The sequence below is a fragment of the Notothenia rossii genome, assembly GCF_949606895.1.
Source record: "Notothenia rossii genome assembly, chromosome: 4".
NCBI lineage: Eukaryota > Metazoa > Chordata > Actinopteri > Perciformes > Nototheniidae > Notothenia > Notothenia rossii.
The window spans coordinates 49,859,858-49,870,253 of record NC_136902.1 but is presented as its reverse complement, the minus strand read 5'-3'; positions in this window follow the sequence as shown (position 1 = coordinate 49,870,253).

Genomic DNA, 10,396 nt, shown 5'->3' with positions numbered 1-10,396 from the left:
AGAACGACATGACGTTTCACCGTCTGTCGTAATGCTGTGGAAGAACACGGTCATTAACGCCCTTCCCCAATCAGTACAGGCAAGCCCGGGAGATGTGGTGGCATTAGATGCTATACCCATTGAAGAATGGAGACAACATCTCATTTACAACGATATGAAATACCAATCAACCCAGAGGGAAAAAGACGAAGAAATTAAAACTTTACAACTAAGACTCTTGAAGATACAAATGGCTGAGAAAGATACCGAAGCTAATAAAAACAAGAAAGCGGCAAGGCAAATGGCAGCTACATCAGAGAAGGCAGGGCAGATCCCTCCAACAATTCAAGCTCAGGAAGAACCAGAGAATGCAGTGCAGACATCTCAAACAGTTGAATCTCAGATAGTGCCAGAGAATCAGATGGAGAACCAACAACCAGGAGGTTTCCGAGGAGGCAGAGGCAGAGGAAAAGTTCTCCGGTTCGAGGGATGCTACATATGCAATCAGCTGGGCCATTGGGCTAGAGATTGTCCACAACAACAAATGAAATACCCACCACATGCACCAAACAACGGCCCACCATGCAGTTTCCATGATGACGACGGAGGCAGGGGGTCCCAGAGATGTCAAAGACGCACAGGATTTCCAAACATGAACCAAATGCCACTGACAGCCTGGTATCATCCACAACAATGAGGAAGCTTAGAGGACCAGACCATCAGGTGATGCATCTTCAGCACTAGAGTATTTAGAAAACCAGCTACATCGAGCCACATATGTCACCACAGGAGGGAGAGGTTGAATGTTATTTAAAAGATAGTGAGTAGAATATTGCATTTACACAGAGCATCCACCAATTAGAAGTAGCATAGTAGAACATTTAGCAGACTATTTTTGTAATTATGAGAAGGAAAATACATTACGAGTGATGTTGTTTCCCCTCACATAAAACTATTGTGTCCACACAACTAGTGAGGTCAAGAAGACGGGCTTCCACCCAAAATATGCAAGGGGCGGCGATACACCTGACGTGAAGCTGTCCAGACCTGAAAACAGAAACTCGATTCTGCTGTGGTGAAGTCTGGCTACAAAGGGAGGTGTCCGATAGGGTCGCTTGTCTCAAACCAGTGAAGAAGTCAACAAGAACCCAGCAGAACTAGAGAGTGACCGTTAGTGGGAGAACTGTGACGGAGCGACAGAGACTGGCCCAACATTTTCCAGCCAGTACATAGATAGACCCCGTCAGAAGACCGGGGCTGTGTTTAAAGGGGAACTTCATTTATTCTTAGCCAGAAGTGCAGTTTTTAATCAAAGAATTATGTGATTTATGGAGTCAGATTACATTTTTCTCATAAACACAATTTTATAATCGGTCTGAAGTATCTGTTTTAAGGGCCGCAGATTAAATAACATAACACTGATTAAGAGCTTGGATGAAGAAGTTGTAGGGTTTTTACAACAGTTTCAAGAATCAGTCTTTATTTATTTATTCTTGAGTAACTTTACTGTTCTATTTCGTATATGGCTTCGCCCTCTAAGGCTATCGCTATTGGGTAATCCCCCTGCGCCCCGCGCAGCACTGAAACACTTGTAGTCCACGCCCACCCGCAAGGTGGGCCCCACCCTCGGGCCTCCTTCCGGTATAAATAGGAAGGTGGCCCGGCAATCTGCTCCCTCTTTTCTTCAGCAACCGTCAGCAGTACTGAAGCACAGGAAAGGAATTAGAGTCATGAGCAACAATTGTGTCCGTGATTGTCCCTCATGTAAAACGGGGTACATCATGAGCTATGATCTACACGCGATATGCGAATCCTGTCTGGGGCCAGAGCACGCGTACGCGGCACACAACCAGCAGGTCGCGTGTTCGCATTGTGCCCGTCTCCCATCAGCCGACAGGCAGCGAAGAGCGGACGCTCTAGCTGCCGCGGCTGAGGAGGACGACTGGCCCGTCCAGGAGCACAGGGACGACAGCCTGTTTCTGGAGCCGAGTGGTGGGCAGGAGTCGGACGACTCCTACCCCGTTTCCCTCCATGGCTCGCCATGCGGCTCTCCCCTCCCCCCTCTCCCCCGGACGGGGGAGACGGGGTCGGAGCGAGGTACGGGTATGGCGGCCGAGCACGCGGTCCCCTTCTCCGTTGCCACGGCACTGCCGGCGTTGGGGGGCATCATACTGGAGCTGCCGGAGATCATCGGCAAGGCGGCAGCCTGCAAGGGTCTCCTCGTTCCCCTAGGACGGGAAAAGGTAGCTCTGGATGACATGGCCGGAGTTTTTTCCCGCGTTCAGACGGGCAGGAGTGACCCGATCTGGCCGCGCTTCCCAGCCATTAGGAGGTACCAGGAGGGGGCTGCGGCGAACCCGAGGACCCTGAGGGCTCCGGTGGCCACCTTTGTTCCCTTCACTAAGGTGGAGGGATTCACTGACGAGGGTTTCGCAACCACCCCCGCTCTGGAGCAGAGCTTGACGGCGTTCTTTGGGGTTAAGCAGGCCAACTTGGTCGCCGGACGGCGCCCTGTGTTGGCCTCCCCCAAGGACCAGTATGTCGCCCGCCAGGCTGACCGGGCGCACCAGTGTGCGGTTCAGGCGTCTGCGGCGGCGAATAACATCGCGTTGCTGGCAAACTCGGTGGTTACGCTGGTGGAGCGGTCCAACACCGTGGCTCCAGAGGAGGCGGAGGAGATCGGCAAGGCGGCCAGCACGGCGCTCACGCTGTGCGCGTCCGTGGCTGTCTCCCAGGCGAGGATCAAAGCGTGGATGACGCAGATCCAGCGCCACCTCTGGCTGCAACAGGCGGCTGTTACAGAGCCGGCCTGGAAGGTCTTGCTGGACGCTCCGATCAGCTCGGAAGGGCTGTTTGGACCCCAGTTTTTGGCCATGGTAGAGTCCATGAAAGCGGCAGCGGAGCAGGCGGATGATATCCGCCAGCACGTTGGCGGGCTCCAGCCTGCTGCGAAGCCGCAGCGGCACCAGCGGCAGCAGCAGCAGCAGCGGCCAACCCGGCCACAGCGGCAGGCAGAGAGACAGCCGAGGCGGCAGACTCGCCCGTCGGCGGCGGCAGGGGCACCGTTCCGAGCCTCCGCCCCCCCACCAGAAAAGAAAAAAGAAAAGTACTCCCGTTCGTCGTCTGCTCCACGAGAGCCGCCGAGGAAGCAGAGACGGCCCTGACGGTTTGGGGGGGAGTGTGAAGGAAATAAAAGAAGCTTAATTTCCAACCTTTTGTCATCAGTTTCAAATGGGTTTCACATATCCCCCACTCTGGGTGAACCAGCTGCCTATGACCTATCGGTTAATAGCCAGCAGGGTTCGTTACAAAAGCCTGCACATTTTAATCTATCGGTTAATAAGTTACAGAGCGCAGTAACTACGCCAGCTGCCTCCAATCTGTTGATTAGTAGGCAGCGGGGTTCGCTGCGGGGGCCTGATGGTTATAACTTTTCGGTTATTAAACCACAGACCTCGCGGCATTCCTCTGTCCGAGATCTGCCACCTACACAAGGTCACAATAAGCCCATGAGCGCCGTGGTAACGCCTCATGTGGATATTACTGCACACACCTCTACTCATCCTCTGAGCGTGTACGCGCCTCACGATGAGAGTCGGAGTGAAACGTAGCGTGTGGAGGCCCCCTCACAGCCCTTTCGCTCTAGGCCCACCTTGGGTTGCCTCACGGGCAGCGGCGGCGAGGGCTCTGGCGTGGCTCGTCGTCATGACAACCACAACACATCTCGAGCATGTGCGCCCGCTCTCAGAGTGTTTCTCGGAGTGGCAGCGCGTGTGTCTGATGGACAGATGGATGAGCAGGCTGATCAGCAGAGGGTACACCCTGCAGTTCGCCTCCCCCCCACCTCCCCCCCCACAGTTCAACGGGATACAGGAGACACGCCTGTCATCCCGGGAACAGTGTTGGGCGCTCCAAGCAGAGCTACGGGAACTCCTGTTGAAAGAGGCTATTTCCAGGGTTCCCCGAGGGGAAGAAAATCAGGGATATTACTCCCGCTACTTTCTTATCCCGAAAAAGACGGGGGGAATGAGACCCATCCTCGACCTGTCAGCGTTCAACGAGGCAATAATGAAAAGGCCGTTTCACATGCTGACGGTCAAAGGGGTGCTAGAGTGTGTTCACCAGGGAGACTGGTTCACCTCAATAGACCTAAAGGATGCATACTTCCACGTACCCATCATCCCACAACACAGGAAATTCCTGCGGTTTTCATTCCAGGGAATATCGTACCAGTACAACCGTCTGCCGTTCGGTTATTCCCTGGCTCCTCGCACCTTTTCGAAGTGTGTAGAGACGGCATTGCAGCCGCTACACAGAGGAGGGATGAGAGTACTATTTTACCTGGACGACCTGCTGCTGATGGCTCGCTCCAGGGAGGAAGTGGCTTTACAGACGGTACAGCTCATATCGCATCTGTCAAAGCTGGGTTTCATGATAAACTGGAAAAAGAGCTGTCCTCTTCCCTCCCAGAGTAGTGTTTACCTGGGTGTGGAATTGAACTCAGCCCGCATGAGAGCGCGACTCTCACGGCAGAGAGTGGAGACGCTGACAGCTCTCCTTCGACGCGTCACACCCTGCAGCGTGGTGACAGCCCTCTCCGTGATGCGGCTGCTCGGAATGATGGCAGCCGACCACGGGGTGATTCCCCTGGGTCTCCTTCACATGAGAAGACTCCAGAGGTGGTTTATTCGCCTACGCATCGACCCCGTGCGACAGAGTAGGCCCTTGCCAGGAGGACTGGAGCCTACACCCCGAGCTGATCGCCCAGGTTTGGAGCCGGTTCGGGAGGGCGGAGGCGGATCTGTTCGTCGCACGCGGGAACGCGCAATGCGCCCTCTGGTTCTCCCTGTCAGCGCGGGACCTCCCCCCCCTAGGGGTGGACGCGTTCGCACATCGTCCATGGCCCAGGGGACTGCTGTACGCCTTCCCCCCAGTCCCGCTGATTCCCCGGTTTCTGGACCGAGTGCAGGAGGAGGGGCTGGCAGTGATCCTGATTGCCCCGGAGCGCAAGGGCGCTTCCTGGTTTCCATGCCTACAGCGTACGCTGTCAGGCAGACCGTGGGAAATTCCGTGGCGCGGGGACGCTCTCTCGCAGGTGGAGGGAGCGATTTACAGTCACCCAGTGATAGGCCAGCGCTTATGGGCATGGCCCCTGAACGGGAACACTTAGAGAGGTTGGGTCTCTCTCAAGATGTTGTACGCACCATTCAGGGCGCCAGGGCCGCGTCTACCAGAGCGACCTACACAGCCAAGTGGGCAGCGTTCCAGCGCTGGTGTGTAGAAAGAAGCCTGGACCCCACTACGTGCCCCCTGCCTCACGTGCTGTCATTCCTCCAGCTGTTGTTGGACAGGAATTTGGCTTTCAGCACAATCGTGGGTTTCGGAGCCGGGACGTTGTTCAGTCACCCCCTGATGAAACGCTTTCTGCTAGGGGTACGAAGACTCAGACCGGTGTCACGCGCACTGGCGCCTCAGTGGGATCTGGCTTTGGTGTTACGAGCACTAAGCAAAGCCCCATTTGAACCGTTAGAGCAGGTTCCCCTTAAAATGTTATCAGCCAAAGTAGTACTGCTTTTGGCTCTAACATCAGCAAAAAGGCTGAGTGATTTATCCGCTCTCTCTGTGGCCCCGTCATACCTCCGGATCCAAGGAGATGGCAGTTCGGCTGTGCTACGGCCTAACCCAGCCTTTATGCCAAAGGTCATCACAAGCACTTTTAGGTCAAGAGTGATCACCCTGGATGGGTTTTTTCCGCCTCCTCATAAATCGGAGGAAGAAGCCACATCTCATCTCCTCTGCCCGGTGCGCGCGCTGTCCTGCTATGTGGCGCGCACGGCGGCCTGGCGCCGTTCTCAGCGCCTGTTCGTGCACTATAGAGAGCGCTCGATCGGGCAACCTCTGTCTGCACAACGGCTGTCACACTGGCTGTGTGAGGCTGTGTCACAGGCATATGTCTCCTCTGGGGTGGAGCCCCCGGAGAACATCAAGGTGCACTCCACCAGAGGAATTTCCTCCTCCACGGCTTTGCACGGAGGAATGTCAGTGGAAGATATTTGCACGGCTGCATCTTGGTCTTCCCCCTGTTCATTTATTCATTTTTATTTGAGGGATGTCTCCCATTCCTCTCTGACACACCCTGTTCTGGGTGTCCTGTCGGGGTGGGTGATGTCAGGGAGCCGGCTGTGCGCCTCTCTCTCTCCTGCCTTTTGGCACGCGGAGAGCGGCCCATTTCCCCTCTTATAGGAGGGATGTTCCTTTTTCCTCTGACACACTTTGTACGGAGTGCCTGGTCAGAGTGAGTGACGTCAGGGATCCAGCTGGGCGCTCTCCTGCCTGTCTGCACGCAGAGAGCTGCTGTTCCCCCACTACGATCGCAGGACGAGGTGGGACTTTCGTCTCTACTTTCTCACAGCGGCCGGTATGTATTGTTCCCAGCCTTCACCCCGTCGGGAAGATAGGCATGTTTTGCTATGTTCCAGGTACGGTGATGAGCCATTACGCATGGCACATCAGGCAGGGGGGTGTTATTGAGCAGGTATGTCTGTGCTTCTAGTGCCGGGCGGACCCAGTGGGGCGCAGACTACATCATGCTTCGCCCTTAACCCAATAGCGATAGCCTTAGAGGGCAAAGCCATATACGAAATAGAACTGAGGTTACCTACTGTAACCCCAGCTTCTATGAGTAAATGGCGCAGCCCTCTAAGTGCGGGGCCCCACTGGCTCTACGAATAGCTGAAGAAAAGTTATGTTGTATGGGAGCAGATTGCCGGGCCACCTTCCTATTTATACCGGAAGGAGGCCCGAGGGTGGGGCCCACCTTGCGGGTGGGCGTGGACTACAAGTGTTTCAGTGCTGCGCGGGGGCGCAGGGGGATTACCCAATAGCGATAGCCTTAGAGGGCTGCGCCATTTACTCATAGAAGCTGGGGTTACAGTAGGTAACCTCAGATTTATAGTGTAGTGCGTAAGGCAATATCTCATTTGAGTGAGGGGCACCAGCCCTTCATGCAGGTCACTCTCTGTGAGAATAGTTCATATTTTCCCTCCAGTTTGGAGAAAGATTATTTTATCATATGTTAGTTCAGCAGTGTCAACCAATCCTCTAATCCTAGAATTATTGAGACACATTAGCAACACCAGGGGTATTGTTTTTCGCAGCAACGATGATGCATAATACCATGACAAAAGCCATTATTGAAACAAGTAAACTATTAGAAGTGCTAATGGAAAATGTTTTGTGAATATGCATTTATGCCATCAGAAAGCCATACATCGTATGATATTTTTGTACGCCTTGTGGGTACACGGAGAATTTATATTTATTTAATGCAACGTTATGGGTTTTACATGTCCTGTTCATAATACGGTAATCATTGCAATATTAATTGAGCATTTTATGCTCAAAGGAGGGAGTGTCATGATTATACAGATATGTTGATTCGGTGACGTTGTAGTTAATAAATAATAAAATGTAGTCAACAAAAGGTCTCATAACAACAAGAGGTATGCCGAAGCTTGGGCCTTCTCCAAGGAGGGAGTGGTCCAGTTTTAGATATTAGACAAATAGAAGTGGATGAATATGTCAGAACTCTTGAGTAATATTATGCAAGTTTTGTCTACACAGGCTAGGAAAACTACAGAGATACCAGACGAGACACCAGAAGAGACTCCTGTTCGGCCAGGTGATTGAGTGAGGGTGAAAGTTCACAAAAGACAGTGGGCTCATCCCCGGTGGACGGAAGCGTGAAAAGTTGTAACAAACTTCACACGCGCTCCGGTTTAAAGGTAAAGAAAAAGGAGCAAATGTACACCACCTCACACATTGTCACCCTTCACTGGCAACTTCCAGAACATTATTGGGAGTTAGGACTGATTTGGCAGAGCTGGAACAAAACAATAAATATAAATAAGATAAAGATAGAAACAGCTCAAAAGACAAATTGTCTATAGATTTTTATAGATTGTACATTAATGTGAAAACCTATTTTTTTTGTTTTACATCTGAAAAAGAGTCCAATTTTTGTATGTAATTTTTGGACTCATTATTTAAATTCTGTAACGGACACAACCAGGGATAAAATAGAGATGATGACAAGAACAAAGCCAAACCAATTGTGGGGTCCCCTAGGGATAAGAGTCAGAATAGCATTGTTGATTGTGCTCATTACACTTGGCACCTTTCTGGTTGGATGGAGAGTACAATATCAAGTAAGACATGGAACCATTAGTTCACTCATAGAGAATGCCCACATAACTAACAAGACTCAAGCTGTGTTTCACAGACTTTCACTTATCCCCAGAGCCAAAAGATCAGCTGAGCAAAAAGAGGAGGAGTTAGAAATACTCGGTCCCAAACAAGAGGCGGTTATAATCAAGATGATTCACCCCCCCTATATGCAGTTCATGTATCAAATGATGAGATGGGTTTAAGTGATCGGGATATGTAAGTGATGGGGATTTACAGATTAGGGGAATCCCTAAATACACTGGATCCATGATTTAGTCTGTACCAGAAACACCCCCTGTTAAGTTTATGAACAACCGACCGGTGACCTGAGTAGAATTATTGAAAATGATTACAGTTGAAACAGGCTACTAACCCACAAGTACAGCTTTGTATGTACAAACTCTATGAACAAAATTTCCCAGCAGATAGTGGCGACATTGCAGATATGTCCAGTCACCAAAGTTACTTATATTCTAAATAACAGTGAGATTTAAAGTGATGGAGAAAATATGGAGACGTTACTTTATAGTGTGTGAAATGTGTGGTGCTTGAAACATCTAGGTATTTAAATTTATGGAAGAAAGTGGTTTCCTGAAAGAGTTAATTGGAGTAAACATGTTACAGTGGGTGAAAACAATGTTTAGGGATATGGTACAATTATTAGAAAACATAAACTGGGCTTAGATGACATTTAACATCAAAGAAAGATAGTATGGTTAGGAAAATGGAGTGGGAAAGATTGGATTTATTTTTACCTCAGTGTGTTAGAATTAACTATAGATAATGCGTCCCGAGATCTCTCTCTCTCTATCTCTCCGCCTGTCAGAACGCTACGACCCCAACTTCCAAGCAGACAAAAGACCTCACCACGGAAGACTCCTCCTCCTCCATCGAACAGACAGAGAAGCAGAGCTGAACCAACAATGACAATACTTTATCCAGAACCATCTCCACCTGAGGAATCCAGAACTACAGGTGACATAAAAAGGCACACTCTCATCGGTCCCCCACAGGACATGAAGTTCCAAGCTGAGCCACAAGATTTGGACACAAGAGCAGAGTGTGGGACATGAGAGCAGAATACGCCCTCCATGCAACCAGTAGAGACTGTAAAGGAGGAGATGAAAAGCAAAGCAGATGGGACACTGGAAAGAGTTACAGCGGAAGGATCCAAGAGCCGATGGACTGAGGAGAAGGTGGACGGAGAAGAGGACAGGACGGAGGAGTTGGCATGGTCCGGCAGAACGTGAGGGGGTCGTGGCTTGACAACCAGAGGGGGAGAGAAGGAAAACGGGAGTGAGTGAGTTTACACATAAACACACTTATTCACCAACGAGAAATACGTAAAGAAAAATATTTATTAGCCATGAATTAATCAATTGGTTAATTTATAAAGAAAGAAATAGGAAACTATTAAATAACCCTAAAAACACACTGAGGGTAGAACATATTATTCAATCTTTTCATCATATGAACAAATTATTCTTTTAGAGTTTTTTTTTATTCATGTGTGAATTTGGGTAAGATTTAATTTGTTACAGTATAGACCTACAGTTTAAAGGGATGGTTTTAGTAACCACTCTATAAAAGCAGACAAATCTTTATTTGTATGGAAAATGTTAAAGGTAGAGCTAGTACCAAGCCAAAGATAGTATTCCAATCTAGAGTATTGATTTCTCCATTGTAGCATGGTTATTACCTCAGGAGGGAAGATTAAGGTGGAAATAACATTTGTTTTTCGTCCAAGATGTAGAGTTTAAAAAAGACACTGGGCAAAGAGAGATTGCACATTTTAATTTAAAAAAAACTAATATAATTGGGAGTAATACATGGGGGGCCTTGTATCACTCATTGTGATGGTGCATATTTTACAACAAATATCGTTCAGGGAGAAGGGGTCGCTCAACCCACCCTGCAGATGTTTTAAATCTTACTTGCAGCTTCAGAGGGAGCGCACGGCACCAGAATATGAGTTTTAAAAGACACCATTCAATCAGTGATGACCTGACATTTAGAGATGTTATTTAAAGGAGAAACCTATCTGCCATAAGTGTAAATTCCTGAATTGAACTACAAACCATTAATGAAATGACTTCTGTTTTTAAAATCCTTGTTAAAGGAGGAAGTAATTATCACATGCTCGGGCACCCAAGGTTCCACACACTGTTAAAGGGGTTAGCATAGTTATTTA